We start from the raw sequence: 18,217 nt of genomic DNA, 5'->3' as shown, positions 1-18,217 counted from the left end.
AAAGACACACACACACACACACACACACACACGGAATCTGAAACAGGCTTCAGGCTCTGAGCTGTCAGCACAGAGCCCGACGCGGGGCTCGAACTCACAGACCGCGAGATCGTGTCCCGAGCCGAAGTTGGACGCTTAACCGACTGAACCACCCAGGCGCCCCTCTATGCTTTTTACAACACGAGAAGTACAAGTTTGGTTTGAGGGATTTGCCGTCGATTAACGGTTCTCAACCCTGGCTGCCCATTAGTAACCCTGTGGAAGACAGACGCTAGGATGCTCCCCAATGAGCCCTGCCTCCTGGTATTCACGCCGTGGCATGGGCAGGACATGTGACTTGCACAGGGCAAAGGAGATAGGCTGTCTATGATGTGTTACGTAAGATTGTTACTATTATCTGCCTAGCCGACTCTCTCCCTTGCTGGCTTCCGTGATGCAAGAGGCCAGGTTGGGGAGGCCCCTGTGGCAGAAAACCAAGAGTGGCCTTTCACCAACACCCAGCGAGGTCCTACAGCCTGCAAGAAACTGGAACAATATTAAAGCCTAAGGGGAGCAGACCCGTCCCAGTTGAGCCTTCAGATGTGACCCCCGCCCCGGCCAACACCTTGACTGTTGCCTTGTGGGAGGTGCTGATGCTGGGGTTCCAGCCGAGTCATGTCCACATTCCTGACCCACAGGAACCATGAGATAATAAATGTGGGGTGTTTTGAGCCCCTTTGTTTGTGGTGATTTGTCACACAGCAGTAGAGAACAAACAATCATCTCCGGAACTTAACAAGAGAACAAACACAAGAAAAGTTACAGTTCAACATCCAAGGCCAGCTTCTGACCAATTAAATTGGAGTCTCTGGGGGTTGGTCCAAGCGATGGTATTTAAGGAACTGTCCCGCTATGATGGTGATGCACAGCCGAGGCCGGGGAGCCAGCCTCGGCTCCCAGACGCTGCTGTCGGAAAACAGGCTGCAGTGATCCTAGGTTCACTGAGTGCTCTCCCCTGCTTCCCCACCCTAACGCGCGGTCATCTGAGGTTTCTGACTGCTCGCCCCTGGGTTGGCAAGAGCATAATCTTGTCCCCAGCTTTCTTCCGCTTGCCTCACTCTGGCGGGAGGGGCTTCTGGTGCCCTTTCTGTCAGAAGGACGAAACCACTGGGAAGAGGATGCCACCGCCATGATGTGTGATGCTCCCGTCCGTCCGTCCATCCATCCATCCATCCATGGGAAAGGACCTTAACGCAGAGCTCAGGGCCCAAGAGGCTGGAACCTTCATCCACAGGGCCTTTGAAACTGGAGCTTTCATATCATATTCACACATCTGAAACAAATCAGGGGGTGCAGGACAGACACGGGGTAATGGCTCAGAGGGGATCTGGCAAGTATGCATGTCTTGAGGACAGATGAGAGAAAAGACCTACGGTGACTCTCCTGTGTCGTCTCAATGGGTCAGGCTGTTCCCCAGGGGCAGGGGAGAGTGGGCCGGTCTTCAGCCATCGCCCAGTCGAGACGTCAGGAACGCAACCTGGGATGCCCCGTGTCCCCTGGACAGCTGCTTTACAACTTGGTCTGCCGTTCCCCTGGCTTATCCCGGATCGTGTTTTCCAAAGATAAGCAGTTAAGAGGCACGTCGGAGACAGGGGATTTATGGCCTAGATACTCAACTTCCCTAGCCTGGCTGTCCCTTGACCCTGCCTGGGGCTGCCAAGACTGACCTATGGAAGAATAATGTTTATAAGAAGATCTCCAGGAAGCAGAGCCAAGGATCATTGGGGGGCAGGGGTGGGGTGGGGTGCGGTCTACACCTGAGAACTGTGCAGTCTTGAGAACCGAGAAGAGCTTGGGCATTCACCAGCGGGGCTCTGGAACAACGTGTTCTCAGAGTGTAGGGTCAAGCAGCCTGGGTTTCAAAAGCTGGCTCTGTCTCTTGGGCAAGTGGCTTCATGAACCTCAGGGTTCTCATCTGTAGAATGGGTGTAACAGGGATGTTTAAGTGGTTGGCAATGTCCGTCAGCTCATGTCAACGGTAGCGTGGCATCTGGCAAGATTACGTGCTCAATAAAATGTAGCTGTCAACCCAGTTTTTCCTTTCACGGCTGGGGGTGGGAACTGAGGTGTCCAATGGGGGGGGGGGGTAGGATGTCCTGGGGATGTTCCTGCAGGGAGGCGGGGAGGCGCACAGAATATTCCAGCGGAAGTCTGCCCGTCTAGCTAGCTTATAACCTGGGTGAGCAGACTTGCTCACAGATTCAAGTTCCCCTGTATTCTTTCCCCGACGAGCCGACGACTCAACCACAGATCATGTCTTTTCGGTCGTTGTTCCCAAACTCGTTTGTTAAGGGTCTTTGACCAGATGCCTTGTCTCATGAGTGCATCGGGCTCTTGTTTTCATGAGGGGAGTTCTTGGGGACAAGGCATTCGTCATCCCGAATGGTGGGGACCCTGCCCGGCGAAGGGTGAAGACTAAGGCTGATGCCTGGAATCCTGATCACGACAGACTCTACGGGCAGCGGGGGCAACACCGGGGGGTTCACCAGGACCCCCCACCCCCATACTTCTCACGTGGTCTGGGGCGTCCTTTTACAAAACAATGGTTTTAGGGGCGCCCGTGTGGCTCAGTCGGTTAAGTGTCCGACTCTTGATTTCGTCTCAGCTCATGATCTCGCGGTTCATGAGTTTGAGTCCTGCATCGGGTCCCGGGCTCCGAGCTGACAAGGCAGAGCCTGCTTGGGATTCTCTCTCTCCCTCTCTCTCTCTGCCCCTCCCTGGCTTGCTCTCTCTCTCTCTCTCTCTCTCTCAAAATAAATATACATAAAAAACAAACCCACAATGGTTTTAACGGTCCTTTTCGGAATGAGGAATTCAGGCTCAGAGAATCCGGGGAAATACGCCCAGGATTCCAGACTCCGAGACCAGAAGGCAGTGTGGATCCTGGCCTACGGAGAGCGACTCCCTATGACTGAAATTCCTGATAACCGTGACACTTGCCTCCTTTGCCACTCGAGAGTGCAGACCTCAGATGCGAGTGCTGGAAAGCTCCTAATGAACATGTCCTCTTCCCGTGAGTTTGTGAACATGGCCTTGGCAGGGGATGGTGTCGGGATGAGACCCCTGATGGCCCCGGGGAGGCAGGGGGTGGCAGGGGAAAGTGGCACCTGTTTGGGAGTCGGAGAAGGGGAGTGCAAATGCTGTGGTTTTAGCACTTGCGAGCCCTCTGCCTCAGAGCGGGTCGTCTGGCTTTTCACGGCCTCGGTTTCCCTCCCGCAAAGTGGAGCCAATAACACTTACCTTGAAAGCGGAAGGGAACCACGCCGAGAAAAGCCAAGTGCCACTTAGATGCAGAATGGGAATATCACGGTGGCCCATCCGGTTGTCCTGGGAGCTGTGCTCCCGTCAGGCACGCCGACCCAGCCTCACCTTACGCCAACTCCCTTTCCCAAAACTCTCCTCGTCGTTCTTTTACTTTGATGGAAGGAAGCAAACGAAACAAAAGCCCACAGCTCCAAGGTAAAGCACCTCAAGGACTTCCTCTGCTGCTTGAGCGGATGACTCAGTCTCCTTGACCTGGGTTTCCTACCTGGGAAGGGCACACGCCAGTCTCACGAGCCTGTGGGGGGTAGTGACCGAGTCAACCCATGCAGATCGCTCGCACAGCGCCTGGCACCGAGGCCGTGGTCAAGAAATGTCAGCTGTTACTAAAGATTGGTGTTTCCCGAGGCTTAGAGGGCCCTAAGTCTCACCCCTGCCCTCTCCCAGCTCTTTCACTTTCCCTATTCTCCACTGCCCTCTGCCCTCCGGCAAAACTCCCTGTAGCCACAGGGCCTTTGCACAGCTGCCTGGAACCCTCTCCACTCCCCCGCTGGCCTGGTTAACCCCTACTTGTTACCCTTAGCCTTCCCCAATCTGTCCCCTCTCCTCAACTCCACGGTCAGATGCCTGGGCAAACCCTCTCATCATGTTGGGTAACGTCCCCCAGATCTCATTTCTGATTTGAAATAACGGATTGATCTGTACCACGAATAGAGCTGTTAGCTGCGGGATGGAAGGGACATCGTTTGTTCTCCCCCTGTGTCTCCCCAGAGCCCAGAGCCGCCCCCGACACATAAAATGCTCAATCCCTATTTACTGACAGAATGAATAAGTGATCTTTCTCCTTGGGTCTGAGGGCACGGCGGAGCTTGTGAAGTCCCTGCATCCTGTTTCTCAACAGAGCAGTCCGATTAGCTTGAGGTCACTGGTGAGTTTTATGAGTGCCCCACAACCCCTGATGCAATTCTGGGAAGCGGGGGCTGTGTCCTCGGGGCACTTTCCCACGGTGCGCCGGGGTAGGAGGAAGTTGCTCACAGAACCCTCCTCCGTCGTGGCCCAGAAAGACCTTTGCACGATGGGTGGATGCTTCTAGCAGGGACGTCAGAGAGGACGTGTGGGCGCTGACTGGGAATGAGGGAGGAGAGGAAGGCCCGGTCCCTTCGCGTCCTTCTTCCGCAGGCAGAGGGGCCCGCGGTCAGTCCTGCCGTTTCCAGCGGACCCGATAATCATAACAGGAACAGAAACCCTGGAGACCCGTCTGCTGAGCGGTTTTTATGCGCCCAGCGCGGTGCCTGGCCCACAGGAGGGCCCAACAGTGAATGAAGCGAGTGAGCGTTCCGTGAAGCACATGTCACCCAGACTTTCCTTCTGTCCCCAGAACAATCTCGCGAGGTGAGGTTCTATTATTATCAACCCCATTTTATGGGAAAACAAGTCAGAAAGACGCACGGCTGTGTTCCAGGAACTGTCAGAAGCATCAGAAGGAGTACGATCTCTCTCTCTGTCTCTCTCTGCATTTCTGCAGCCTGTCCCTGGGGTCCCTGACCTCCCCGTGTTATCTGGAGTCTTCTCTGCTTGTACCTTGCTTTTCCCAGCGCCCACCTCTGACGCCCGGGGCGAGTCTAGGAGGGTGACAGACACTGCCCCCTTTCACTTTCTCTTTGGACCCCAGACCTTTGTTTCAGGGCGTGGGGATAGCCAGTTCGGGGATCAAGTGGACAGGCTTGTCGCAACGACAAGGACAGCAGCTACTGTGGCCTGAGCTCTACCCTGAGTACGTCCTCCCCCCCGCCCCCGATCTCGAGATATTATTATTGTACCCATTTTAAAGATGGGAAGCCGAGGCTTCCAGAGGGGACATGAAATGGCTTTGCCTGGCCTCACATCGGCATTGGTTTCAAGGACTGCCAACGTGGGGAGCCTAAAACAACAGAAACTGACTCTCTTAGTCCTGGAGGCAAACAGTCTGGAGTCAGGGTGGTCAGCACGGCCCCGCGCCCTCCGGGGTCTCTAGGGGGAGGATCCGACCTCATGTCTTCAGCTTCCGGGGGGCTCCGGGTGTTTCTCGGATGGTAGACTCAGCCTCTGTTCGGCCTCTGCCTGTCCTCCTCTGGGTTTCTCCATATGCCTTCTCTTCTCTGTCTCTTGTGACACACGTCGTAGGACTTAGAGATCATCCTCCGGGATGACCTCACCTCGAGATCCTTACATGAATCATCACCTCTGCAAAGACCCTTATTCCAAACAAGGCCACATTCTGAGGTCCCAAGTAGACAGGTCCCTTGGGAGGCCACTCCTCGACCCACCACAGGTCTGCCAAGGGCTGGAGCTGAGAATTAACGCCAGACTGGACACACTCCAAAACCCGTGCATTTAACGGACGCATGATACTTAGCAAACTCACAAAGATAGCAGGCTTCCTTTGGCTTCTTAGGGACCCGTGGCTCTTGACTACGGCTTCTCTTTTTCTCATGATGTTGAGTCTGCACCAAACACAGGTCTGTAATGTTTAAAATTTTTTAATGTTCATTTATTTTTCAGAGAGGGAGAGAGAGTGGGAGCAGAGAGAGAGAGAGAGAGAGGGAGACACAGAATCGGAAGCAGGCTCCAGGCTCCGAGCTGTCAGCACAGAGCCCGATGCGGGGCTCGAACTCACAAACCGCGAGATCATGACCTGAGCCAAAGTCAGACGCTTAACGGACAGAGCCACCGAGGTGCCCCGCCCTTGTAATTTTTAAATAAAGAGGAGAAACTTGACTTTGTGTTTAGATCCTCCTCCCCCCCATCCCACCATAGCCTCTGGTCCAGCCCCCAGGTGCGTGCGAGCTGTCCCTGCCTCCCTACCCTGGCTTTTTGCACACCTCCAGCTGCCCCGTGGCCCAGATGGGAGCCGTTGTGGTGACATTTTAGGCAGGAGCACATGGGAGGGCAAGGGAAATACTGAGATTACCTCTCACGACAATGTGCCATTTACAAGCCAGTCACTGGCCGGAAGCACAGAAGGAGATCGGAAGAGCCTCCGAACTGTTTCCACAGCGGCTGCACCCGTTTGCATCCACTAGTGCCCGAGGGTCCCTTTTCTCCACATCCTCACCTTATCGCTTGTCTTTTGGCTGATAGCCGTCCTGCCAGGGGGAAGGCGATACCGCTGTGTGGCTTTGATTCACATTCCCCTGATCATTAGCGATAGGAGCATCTTTTCAGGCATCTCGGCCTTTCGTGTGCTTCTTTGGGCAAATGTCTCTCCCGGTCCATTGCCCAGATTTTAATCGGGCTGTGTTTTGTTTGTGGGTTTGTTTTTTGGCTGTTGAGTTGAATGAATTACATAAATAAATATATATGTATATAGATATATACTTTTTGGATACTAATATATAATATATATGTATATGTATATTATGTGTACATATACATATAATATGTATATTATATATTATATAATAGTATATAATATATTATAATAATATATATTATATTATTATATAGTATATAATAATATAATATAATATAATATAATATATTATATTATAATATTATAATGTAATTATAATATAATATATTATATATATTATATATAATATATATTGATATATTATAATATTATAATAATTATAATGTAATTATAATATTATAGTATAATATATTATAAGTATGATATAATTATATTATATAATTATATTATAATATTTTTAATATAATTATAATATAATATAATATATAATAATATATAACATATATAATATATATAATATATATTATATATGTATAATATGCATATATATGTATATATGTACATGTATATATCTATATACTTTTTGGATACTAATCCCTTATCGGGTACATAGTTTACGCATTATTTTTCTCCCATATTAAATTTTCAATTGTGACAGATGAGCAGGCTCTGGAGGTCTCACTGTGACTGTAGTTAACAAGTTGTATGCTTGAAATTTGCGAAAAGTAGGTCTTAAGGGTTCTCAACACCACACACACACACACACACACACACGCACACAAAGGGGAGGCGATGGTGATTGTTTTACAATGTATGCATGTAATCAAGACATCAAGTTGTGTGCCTGAAGGATACACAACTTCTATCTGTCAATTACACCTCAGTGAAATTGACAAGAGAGGAAGTTAGCTAAAGAATGAAAGAGAGATTTGGTGCCAGAGACATTCAGAGGGTGCCTGCTGGGCGGGGTTCGCTGGGGATACAAAAATTTGACTTAGGAGCTAGTGGGAGGTCATGCTTCTCGAGAAGGAGGCAGATGAGACCTTCCACCCTGGCATTCTGTGTAGGTGATGGATTTATATTGTGGGTTTTTCTCCCTTTAGGATCTTAGAGTCTTTTCTTGTCTCTACCTTCCTAACAGTCCACAACGAAGGCAGGGAAAAATAATCAGCCAGGTAAAAAGCAGCAGGAGTATGGGAGGGGTCAAACAGGGTTTTCAGAGTCCAGAATAAATCGAAGGATGGCTGATTCTCAACTTCTTATGCACACCTGATCCAAACTTGGTCCTTCTTGGAAGAAGAGGGTCAAGCCCTGTCTTGTGTTCTTTTCTAACTTCTCCGTGGTAGTAAGGTGCGATGATTAAAAATCAGGATCAGGAGGGGCACCTGGGTGGCTCATTCTGTTGAGCGTCTGACTTCGGCTCAGGTCATGATCTCGTGGTTTGTGAGTTTGAGCCCCGCATTGGGCTCTGTGCTGACAGCTCGGAGCCGGGAGCCTGCTTCGGATTCTGTGTCTCCCCCTCTCTCTGCCCCTCCCCCTCTCACGCTCTGTCTCTCTCTCCCTCAAAAATAAATAAATAGTAAAAAAAAAAAAAAAAAAACTTAAAAAAAATCAGGATCAGGAATCAGGCAGAGATGAATTGGAAACCCAGCCTTTTCACTGGCTGTGCCGTCTCAGGCAAGCATCTTTACGCTGCTGAGCCTCGGTTTCATCATCTGTACAAAGCGAATATTAACCTTAGGCTTATTGTGGGTGTCTGATGATCTGGTAGGGGCAGAGTGGTCAGCCCAGTGCCCGACATACAGACAACACTCAGAAAAATGTCACTGCCCCTTTGCCTTGTCTGCCGGTCACCCACGCCATCGTTCCTTCAGTTCTCCTTAGAGCGCAGCGAGGCCGTGATTCATGACCCTTCTCCCACCCAAGCCGTCTCAACTTCCTGGTACTCTGTGTCCCCGTGCCCTGATCCCAGCATGAGATTGCTACTCGTTCCCGTTCCCACCTCACCGCGGGGCACAAAGCCCTTTCTCTGCTTGTTTGTTCTTTCCTGTTTGCCGAGAGTTGATGTCATTAGTTTAATGCGGGCTCTATGTCTCTGCAACTCGCCCTGTTTATACTACAAGGACACTCAATGGTGTTTGGTGACGATGGTGTAGTACAAATGACAGCTGAGTCAAGAACGCCTTCGCACTGGCCTGAATCAGCCAAGGGAGGGTTTTAACCATCTTTCTTACCGCAAACAGATGTTTAGCACGTAATAAATGCTAGGTGGGAGGCGGGCAGAGATGGGCCGGATCGGTCTCCCCCCTGTTTGTTTATCTGCAAGATCCGAGCTTTTGGAGGGCAGGGACCGTGTTCTGAGCCCCGTCCCAAGGTCCAGGGCTTAATGCAGGTTTTTTTCCCTGTTCATTTGAGAGTTCCTTCTGAACTTCCCACTGTATGTGGGGCCCTGTGCTAGACTTTGGGAAGACGACAATGAATGAAACAGGCAGTCTGTTTCTTTGGGTGACGGATGTGTACATGAGTAATTCAACTCGCCACGGCAAGTTCTGGACCAAGACGTGCTGAGTACACAGAATCCCCGGTCAGTGTTCCCCGGAGGGCTGGCGGAGGATAAGCGTTCGAGCCGGGTTTTGATGGAGGAGTGGGAGTCTATCAGATGGAGAAGATATTCCAAGCGGAGGGAGCGACGTGTAGAACCTGATGTTTTAGGGAACAGCAAATGGCTTGTTATGACCTGAGCTCAAAAGACTGGGTGAGGAAATGAATCTGGAAAGATCATTTTAAGGCCAAAGGTAACAATAAAAGGATTTACATGGAATCCCTTAGCCAGATTTGTGTTTTCTTTTCTTTTTTAAAAAAAAAAAAATTTTTTTAATGTTTATTTTTGAGGGAGAGAGAGAGAGACAGAGTGAGAATGGGGGAGGGGCAAAGAGAGAGAGAGGGAGACACAGAATCCGAAGCAGGCTCCAGGCTCTGAGCTGTGAGCACAGAGCCTGATGCGGGGCTCGAACTCACAGATGGTGAGATCGTGACCTGAGCCGAAGTCAGATGCTCAACCGACTGAGCCACCCAGGCGCCCCCAGATTTGTGTTTTCCGAAGACCTCCGTGGAGGTCGGATGGAGGCTGGGCTGGGAAGACGGCAAGCAGACGCTGCTCCTGAAGGATGCAGTGGAAACACTCGGAACCGAGGACCTCCGGTCTCCGATGACGTTCACGTACCCTGACTTCCTGATCTGTAGCTTTTCCCACCGGTGTAAATAAATGCGCCCGTGGCTGATTTCCAGCTAGCAGTGTGAGGTCACCAGAGGCAGACTTGGCAAGAGGTTATGAATCCCCTTTGCGGACACAGTGAAAAATATCAGGGCTGAAGTATTTCCGCATGCCCCCCACGGGGCAGGCTCCATGGGGAGAAGGTGGGGGAGAGAGATTTGGACATTGTAGGCAGGTGACCCAACTGTGAGGTGGCGGGCAGAGGACAGGCCAACATGCAATCCACTCTGTTTCCATTAGCACTGGCTGGGCAGGGGCTCGTCCTTCCTAGACACGTGTTTGGGCGGGATGGCCCGACGCCCTGTGCCCAACCGTTGGGAGCAATGAGTGAAGCCCGTCCCCAGACGGCGGCCGTTGGCTCAGGGATGAGTATTTAGCCGATCAGAACCCGTGACATGTGAGAAGATGCTTCTTTGGGCTCCTAAGATTGTTTTCTTTTTTCCTTTCCAAGGGAGCCACCAGAGGAAGCCCTCTGCCTTCCTCGGAATGGGCCCATGAGAGGGCTTGTACAGAAGTTGAAAGGTGAGCTAACACCTTCTAAGGCTAACACTTTCCAAGACAGTGGGGAGATGGAGAACAGCCGGGGGTGCTGGTTTGAACCCTGTTCTTCTTCTGATTCGCCCCATCCGACTTGGGCATTCTGGTTGTGTGGACCCATAAATCTTCCCTTTGGGTGAAGCCAGTGTGACCCGTTTCTGTGCTTTCCAACCGATGGCGCGATCCTCACTCTCCCCGACACCCACTTCCGCCTTCGGGACCCCAACGGAATGGCCAACGCTGAAGGCACAGCCTGTTTGAAAGGCGGATCCAACGGCTACCGCCTCGAGAAGGTTTTGTGCAGCCCGCCTTAGTACCGGGCGGTCGAGGCTGTGAGTCCACCCCGGGGGGATTCTAGGAGACGCGGATTGGGTTTTGATTGCCTTATTCTCTACCCACAGATGGATTACCATCTGCCACGCGTTAGGCTCCGTTCTAGGGGTTAGAGATGTAGCGGAGAACGAAAATCTGCGTTCACGAAGTTGGCACGCACTCCTTCCTACCTGTTTGCTTATTGAACGCCAGGCCACTGTCTCAAGTGAACGGGGGACATCTGATTACCCTCTTTGGCAGAAGAGGAAAGGTAAGACTTAGAGAAGCGGAGTGATTTGCTGAGGTCTCCAGCTGGTGCGTGGTAGAGCGGGGTCGAGCATCCAGATCTCTTGACCTCTTTTGAGGTCTATTACCTTTTACCTACGAGCACACCCAGCATCCTCTTGTCCTTTCTTTTCTGAGCACCTTGTTCACGCTGGATCTTTTCTGCCTCCCTCCAGCTCCTCTCCCCCTCGTTCTCTGTCCTCTGCTCAGGTAGCCTACCTACCTGGATAGAATCAACGGGCTCCTTTGCCCTCCACCTTCCGGGTTGCCTTGGTCTGGCTGTGCCCTTGGACTCGAGGTCGCTACGTCTATCCAGGGAGCCCTCACTACGTGACTCCCTCTTCCTGGGTCTGGTAACCACCTGTGTGTCTTCCTCTCAGCCTCAGGAATATGTGTGTCAGGCATTTCAGTGCTTAAGTCATGAGTTGCAGAGAATACAAAGCAGTGTGCCATAGTGACTGCGTTTGTAACTAAGAAGGAATTGCAGACCCGGGCTCCAGAGGGTGACAGGCGGCCACATGATCTGGGTGACCGCTGGGGCAAGGCAGATGGAAAGACACTTGAAACAGATCTGAACTCAATTTCCAGCCCAGAGCTCAGAATCACAATCCGGAGCCTGAGGTCCATCCTAGCTCAGCTGAGTGTAGTTGACTCACAGATCTGTGAACATGAGAACAGCTGACTGTCCTCATAATCCAGCGAATCTGGGGCTAGCTCGTTACGCGGCATTGTTGCGGCCTCGCTGACTAATATAAATGGCCTCATAGGTGGCGATACTGAATCGTCACCCCTTGTGTAATTGCCAAAACAGTCCACTCTCCCACTGAGAGTGTTTCTAATGCAGTCATTGGGGCGGCCCGTGAACCCCATGCCGGCTCAACTCTGTTATTTCTTTTCCTGAGAACTTCTGCTCTCCATGGTTAGACGGGGTTTGTGAGCATGTCATTGGAAACAAGACCTATGGGGCAATGAATTTAAAGAACAGGAAGACCTTCCCCTACCACTTTTCACTCCCCTTTCCTGCTGCCCATTAAGCCATGGAAGTTAGCATACCTCAGAGCTTTGAGTGACTCAAAATTTATTTGGGAGAAGGACGCATGGATGGTGACATGTGGAAAAAGTTACTTACCCAACACGGATGATGTCATTGAAATGGAGAAAGGCAGAAGCCAAACCAGTAAGGGACATTTCCTCTAGGAAACGGCGTGCCCTGATGTATGGAGTGTTCGACTGTGTTCGGCACGAACACAACTTAGCTTTTCTTTTTATGAAAGCCATAAGCATTTATAAAATTTCACCCCTTCTACCCTTCACCTAACTTATGAGTCCTTTAGCTCTAACCTCCTTTTGACCCGCGGCTTATATAGACCCAAGTCATTTAAAACTCAATCCAAAGTGAAACACGTTTCAGCCATGGTAAAATTAATTCCCTCGTTCGCCATTGGTCCGGGACCTCATGGGGGAATCTGTGGCTTGGGGGGGGGTGGCTGGGGAAAAGGCAAAGAAGGAGAGTTTTGTGATCAGAAAGAGGCTTCTAACAGGAAAGATATTTATAAAGCTGCATTTGGGTACTGTTCAGTTTGGAAGGAATTTGTTATAATGGCAATATATAAATCTTTGAATGGCCTCATAAATCATAGCGTCAGGCCCAGCCAATCAGAAGCCATGAAACCCTGGTGCTCTGGAGCACTCAGTCGTTACTAGAAAGATCCTGTGTGACTCCTTGGAAGTGGAATCGGAAAATCTGGCTACATTTGGGGGGGGGGTGTGTGGAATGTCTCGAATTACTCCTCAAACATTTTAGATTTGATAAAACCCAAGACACGGCTTTTCCAGCCCCACATCCCTTCTCCTCCACCTCCGATAATTATTAAACCCATGTGTACATCAAGAGAGGCTTAATTCATGTGTTTCTGATTCATTTACACTTAGCTCCTCAAAATATTGTTTTTAAAGGGCTGTTTGTTGTCCAAAAAGCCTTTTCCCCCTAAAGCTTGAAAGCTTAACTTCGCAGAAGCAGGAAGCTGCTTCTTTGCCAAGAGTAAAAACGGGCGAGAAGTCCAAAGGGTTTTGAAGTACGTGTAACGAATGTTCAAACAGGTTCTGCGCTGAGCCAAGTCGAGTTTTCTATCTCTGAGAGATCTCGAGAGAGCCGTGGGGCGAAAGTTTCAAGGAACATCATCTCTTCCCAAACCCCATGAAATTGTATTCCAGTGAGGATGGGGGCCAAAGCAACCAGAAATACAAAACGCAGGGATGGGGATGCGGCGGAGACTGAGGACCGTGGCCTTGTGGAATGGCAGAGAATTGTCTTTTGAGAGTTAGCAAAAAGGCCGCCTGTCGTATGTCGCGGCGAAGTCACTAATGGTGTTTGGGGGGCATTCCCTGCCTCCGGGACTCACGTCATTGCGTTCCTCCCACTCCAGGCAGTGATGTCCACACTTGCCATGCGTATTAACTCACCCGACGCCTCCATGAAGGAGTGATCGTTAGTATCCCTGTTTTACAGAGGGGGAAACCGAGTCACGGAGACGTCGGTGTCCGCTTTGGGACAGGAAGGCATGAGGTGGGGCTTCCAACCCCGTTCGCCTGCCTCTAAAGCCTGAGCCTGTAAGACCTCACGGGGCACTGCTTGTGGCCGGTCTGTGACTCGTTCATTCGCCGAACAGGTATGGGGGGAGATTTTGCTATGCGCCGGCCTACTGGGGATATTGCGGAAAGGAGGAGGTATTGTCCCCCCCACCCCCAGGGGACGTGATTCGGGGGTGGAAGTCACACATCAGACCAATGGATGGTTTGAGCTGTGAGAAGTGTGAGGAAGGAAAAGCACGGGCGTAACAGATGTGGCCTTGGAGGGTGGGGCACGGCGGGCTGGGTCTGGGCGGTCAGGGAGGACTGTCCTGTGTTCCTGTTGTTTGTCTAACAGACTTGGACAGGGGGGTGGACGGGACTGGGCGTGAGTGTTAGAAGCCGCCCCGACTGCTGTGTGCAGGTGGGCAAGAGTGGGCGTGGAAGAACTTGACCCTTCCTGTGGTCGTGCCCGGGAGGTTCGGCTAAATTCTTCAGCCCGATGGCGCCCGAAAGGCCAGTTTCCCATCACGTCTTCCCTCCGCAGGGTTGATGCATTCGTGAAGCTGTCCTTTCTTTACAGCCTGCCGGGCTCTGAAACTGCCCTGCCCGAGACGGTAGCCGCATGTGGCTTTCGAGATTCAAACGGAGTAAAACGGAAGGTTTGGCTGCTCCGTCTCCGCGAGATCAAATGTGTCCTGGATATGTCACTGTGGAAAGTCCTAGCGGCCAGCAGCGGCCCGGGGAAGCAGATGAACAGGTCTCTACTTTGCTTTATAAGAATCTTACAAACTACGTGCAGAGAGTGGAAAGAGCTGGAGAAGGTACTGGAGATGCACGTGACTGAGGAAGGGCTCTGGGCGGGAGACGCACAGAACGCCCCCCCAAATCGTAACAAGACTCGAACAGGCGCTTTCCAAAGGAGAGTGTCCAGTCAACGCGTCTATGAACCGGTGCTCCATCTTCTTAGCGATCAGAGGAGGGTCGGTTAAAGCCGCAATAAGATACTACTCACACCCATCAGAGCGGCTCAAATGAAAAAAGACGCTCGATACAGAGTATTGGCGAGGATGTAAAGGGCCTAATGGGCGCAGTGTCTTTGGAGACCTCACCAAAGTCGGATGTATTCTTACCTGTGATCCGGCAATGCCACAGCTTGGGGTGTGTGTGTATGTGTGTGTGCGTGTGTGTGTGTGTGCGTGCCAGCAGATGTGTAAGCCCGAGTCACAAAATGCATGCACGACAGGTTCCGAGCGGCGCTGTTGGTAGTAGGTCCAAAGTGGCAAAAATTGGAATTACCCATCATGCAGTGGGATGATCGTATCCCCCAAAATCAATGAGCCTGTGCCGGAAGCGACAACATCGATGGATGTCAGGAACACGTTGGGCAAAGATCAACCCCAGGGACGAAGGAATAGGTGACATAATTCCAGTCGGAAAACGGGAAACGGAGTATTGCGCCAGAAATCAGGGTGGTGGTTTCCTCCGGAGAGCAGGGAGGTGGTGACGAAAAACGAGGGACAGCAGGAGAGCTCCCGGGGTGCTGGCGATATTGGAGTGTTTTGACCTGGGTGGTGGTTACACAGATGTTCGTTTTATGACGATTCGGGGTAGAGCCTCGTTTGGTGTGCGCTATATGGCACAATTAAAAATCAAAGCAAAAACATTTTCTGAGCCTTGTCATAGCTTTTTGTTTCGTCTACTTTTTAAAAAATTTTTTTAATGTTTTATTTTTTATATGTGAGAGAGAGAGACAGAGAGACAGAGAGCGAGTAGGGGAGGGGCAGAGAGACAGAGACAGAATCCGAAGCAGGCTCCAGGCTCCGAGCTGTCCGCACAGAGCCCGACGCGGGGCTCAAACTCACAAACTGTGAGATCATGACCTGAGCCGAAGTCGGACGCTTAACCGACTGAGCCACCCAGGCGCCCCTTTATTTTGCCTACTGAGTGGATTTAGAAGAACGATGGTTACCTTCCTGTGAAACCAGCACTTTGCGAAAGGAAAAGAATTAGACGCCAAAGTAGCAAGGACATCATCTGCAGACTAAGGAGAGTTCTGCGAATTGAATAAATGTTGCATTTTGAAGACCTTACGAGACCGATGTTACTTTAATCGTTTCCCGGAGGGCTGGTAAAAACTACCACAGTCTGGCAGTTAGAAGCATCTGGCTTAGTGGGGCCTGTCCACTGGCTCCTCATCACTTACGCAGGCTTTCCAAAGTCTTCTCTTTGGAATGAAAGATGTCTTATAAAATAAATTAAGGAAGTGCTGGCAGTTGAACAGAGAACAACACGTTTCCTTGCTGCACGACTTATCAGAGCCTTTACTGCTCTGCAGTGTGGCTCTAGGAGATGGCTAGAGAATGCAGCACTTCTGATCTTGTTTGCTGACGGGACTACTTTTCTGTCGAACCCTATGTAGGGACCGGTGGTCCAGGCCACCCACTTTGGGGACTTTAAGCCTGGAGCAGGGATCAGCAAGCCAAGATCTGTGGGCTGGACTCCTATTTTTATAAATCAAGTTTTATTGGAACACAGTCATGCCTATTCATGTACATATTGTCCGTGGCCGCTTTTGTCTTTGGCAATGGCAGAGTCAAGTAGTCGCGGCAGAGAACATATGTGACCCACAAAGCTTAAACTATTTACCATCTGGACCTTGACAGGAAAAGTGTGCTGACCCCAGATCTAAGAGGACAGAGTCTGAACTCTTTATCTTAGAGTGCAGAACTTTCCAGAATCGGACCCACCCCAACCTGCTTGTCAGTGTTATCTTTCTTCTTCAGTCTCCTGTATGTGACAAATCTGCTCCCGTCACGTGCATTCGGTGAAAATTTTCTGTTCTTTGTCTTCCTTAGGCTCTTCCCCTCGGCTGACAGAGGGACCTCCTTCTTACCCCTGTCCCTTTCCCACTCCACAAGCCTTGGCTCAAAAGCCCTGTACTCCAGGAAGCCTTCCTTGATTCTCCATCTCCGAGCAGTTCAGGATGTTGGCTTCCTGAATCTCCCGTTGCCCTTGCTTTGAGTTCTAGAATGGTGGTTAGAGCACATGAACTCTGCGTTACTTAGGGATCAATTGATGGGAACAGAAAGCCTGGGTTTTGCTTGCATAAACACGGCAGGTATCGATTTCTCTCTTTCAGAAGTTCAGAGGTGAGCAGTCAAGACTGAGCTTGATGTTCTGCCATGGATGCTTCCACTCCCAAAGCGACCTCTTGGCCCAACATGGCTGCCTTGGGTCAAGCCATCATCCCCTCGTTCCAGCCAGCTTAAAAGCGAAGGTGTTTTGCCTTATATCCCTTTGGCCAGAACTCAAAACTTAATTACATGGTCACACCTTGGTCTGAGGAAGTTGAGAGCCGTAGCTAAGGAGGGCAACTGACCATGTATTCTATGCACTGTGAGCTCCCCTGACTGTGTCCGCCTCCGCTCTGAGCCCTAGCACATCCCCTGCAGCGGCAGAAACCTATGATTTCCACCCGTGTAGCATACGTTCCCCTTATCCAGTAACATTACTCCTATGTTGCTTTAGAGAAGCACCCCTCTCCCAAGGGTTGATTGCCAATCAAAGTGCCCTCCTTCCCTAGTCGTGGGCTGAGTGTGATAGCCAGGAAAATGAGTGGGGCTCTCCGGAAAACCGAAGCCTTGAGTGGGATGACGCAAAGAATAAATGGGTTTGGAGCTGATTTGTGCAGACCACAGTGCCTTGAAGAGTGCCACCCTGCTCCTGGCCACAGTGCCCGGCTTCTCGTCTTTCCGGAGCCCTTTCTTCAGTGCTTGTGAGCTACCCAGGAATCTTCCAAGAGTGTCCTGTTTTGCTTACGTCATCCAGAGTTGGCATTTGTTGCTTCCAATGGAGAAAATCCTAAAGGAATACTCTTGTGTCATCAGCGCTAAGGGTGGATGAATGGAATCGATCAGTACGAGTCGTGAAGCACACTCCGTACCGGCCTCAGAAAATGGTCATGTTGGACTTGGATCAGGACAATGGATGGTTTATGTGACACAAGGCGCCATTTAAAGAGGAGGGAGCCACTGAGCTCATGGGGTTTTAGATGTCACAATCCCCAAGTCCCCCGGCTTAGGAGGGTCTCATGTTTTACTTGTCAGATTCGTAAATCTGAGATCAAGAAGGTAAAAAAGACTCGGTCTATTCCCTGGAGACTCAGGGCAAATATTCCCCTGCTGTGGATTATTTATCTTTGGATGATATTCTGTCTGGACACGTGGCAAACGTTGACGCCTACTAGTAAACAGGCTTCTTTCTGGACCATCAGAATCATCTTCGAAAGCAAGACCGTCAGGCAAACCTATTAAAAAATGAAACACTCGGGGCGCCTGGGTGGCTCAGTCGGTTGAGCGTCCGACTTCAGCTCAGGTCATGACCTTGTGGTTTGTGGGTTTGAGCCCTGCATCGGGCTCTGTGCTGATGGCTCAGAGCCTGGAGCCTGTTTCAGATTTTGTGTCTTCCTCTCTCTCTGACCCTCCCCCGTTCATGCTCTGTCTCTCCTTGTCTCAAAAATAAATAAACATTAAAAAAAAAAAAGGCTTTATCTTCAACAAGCATGATTAGCTGTGTCATTAATCAACAAAGAATCACCTACCTATGAAAAGAAAAAAAATATATTTTCAAAGGTATTGCATGTCTCAGGCCAGCACTATTTCAATAATTTAACCACAGTGGTTTTAGAGTTAATATTTACAAACGAA

At 50.4% G+C, this 18,217-nt stretch overlaps 1 long non-coding RNA gene across 2 annotated transcripts; it reads left to right on the top strand.

Annotated features, from left to right (window-relative positions):
* Positions 1-3,666: 3,666 nt before the first annotated feature.
* Positions 3,667-17,889, top strand: LOC123587879. 2 transcript variants are annotated; one of them, XR_006707577.1, is made up of 5 exons: positions 3,667-4,692; positions 10,258-10,328; positions 10,745-10,926; positions 13,450-13,609; positions 16,651-17,889. It is a non-coding gene; the product is annotated as an uncharacterized LOC123587879 (long non-coding RNA). The 2 variants fall into 2 exon arrangements; XR_006707576.1 differs by lacking the exon at positions 16,651-17,889 and adding an exon at positions 14,092-14,278 and having other exon boundaries at positions 3,668-4,692.
* Positions 17,890-18,217: the final 328 nt, after the last annotated feature.

This window comes from Leopardus geoffroyi, chromosome D3 (genome assembly GCF_018350155.1).
Source record: "Leopardus geoffroyi isolate Oge1 chromosome D3, O.geoffroyi_Oge1_pat1.0, whole genome shotgun sequence".
NCBI lineage: Eukaryota > Metazoa > Chordata > Mammalia > Carnivora > Felidae > Leopardus > Leopardus geoffroyi.
This window is presented reverse-complemented; position numbering and strand designations above follow the sequence as displayed.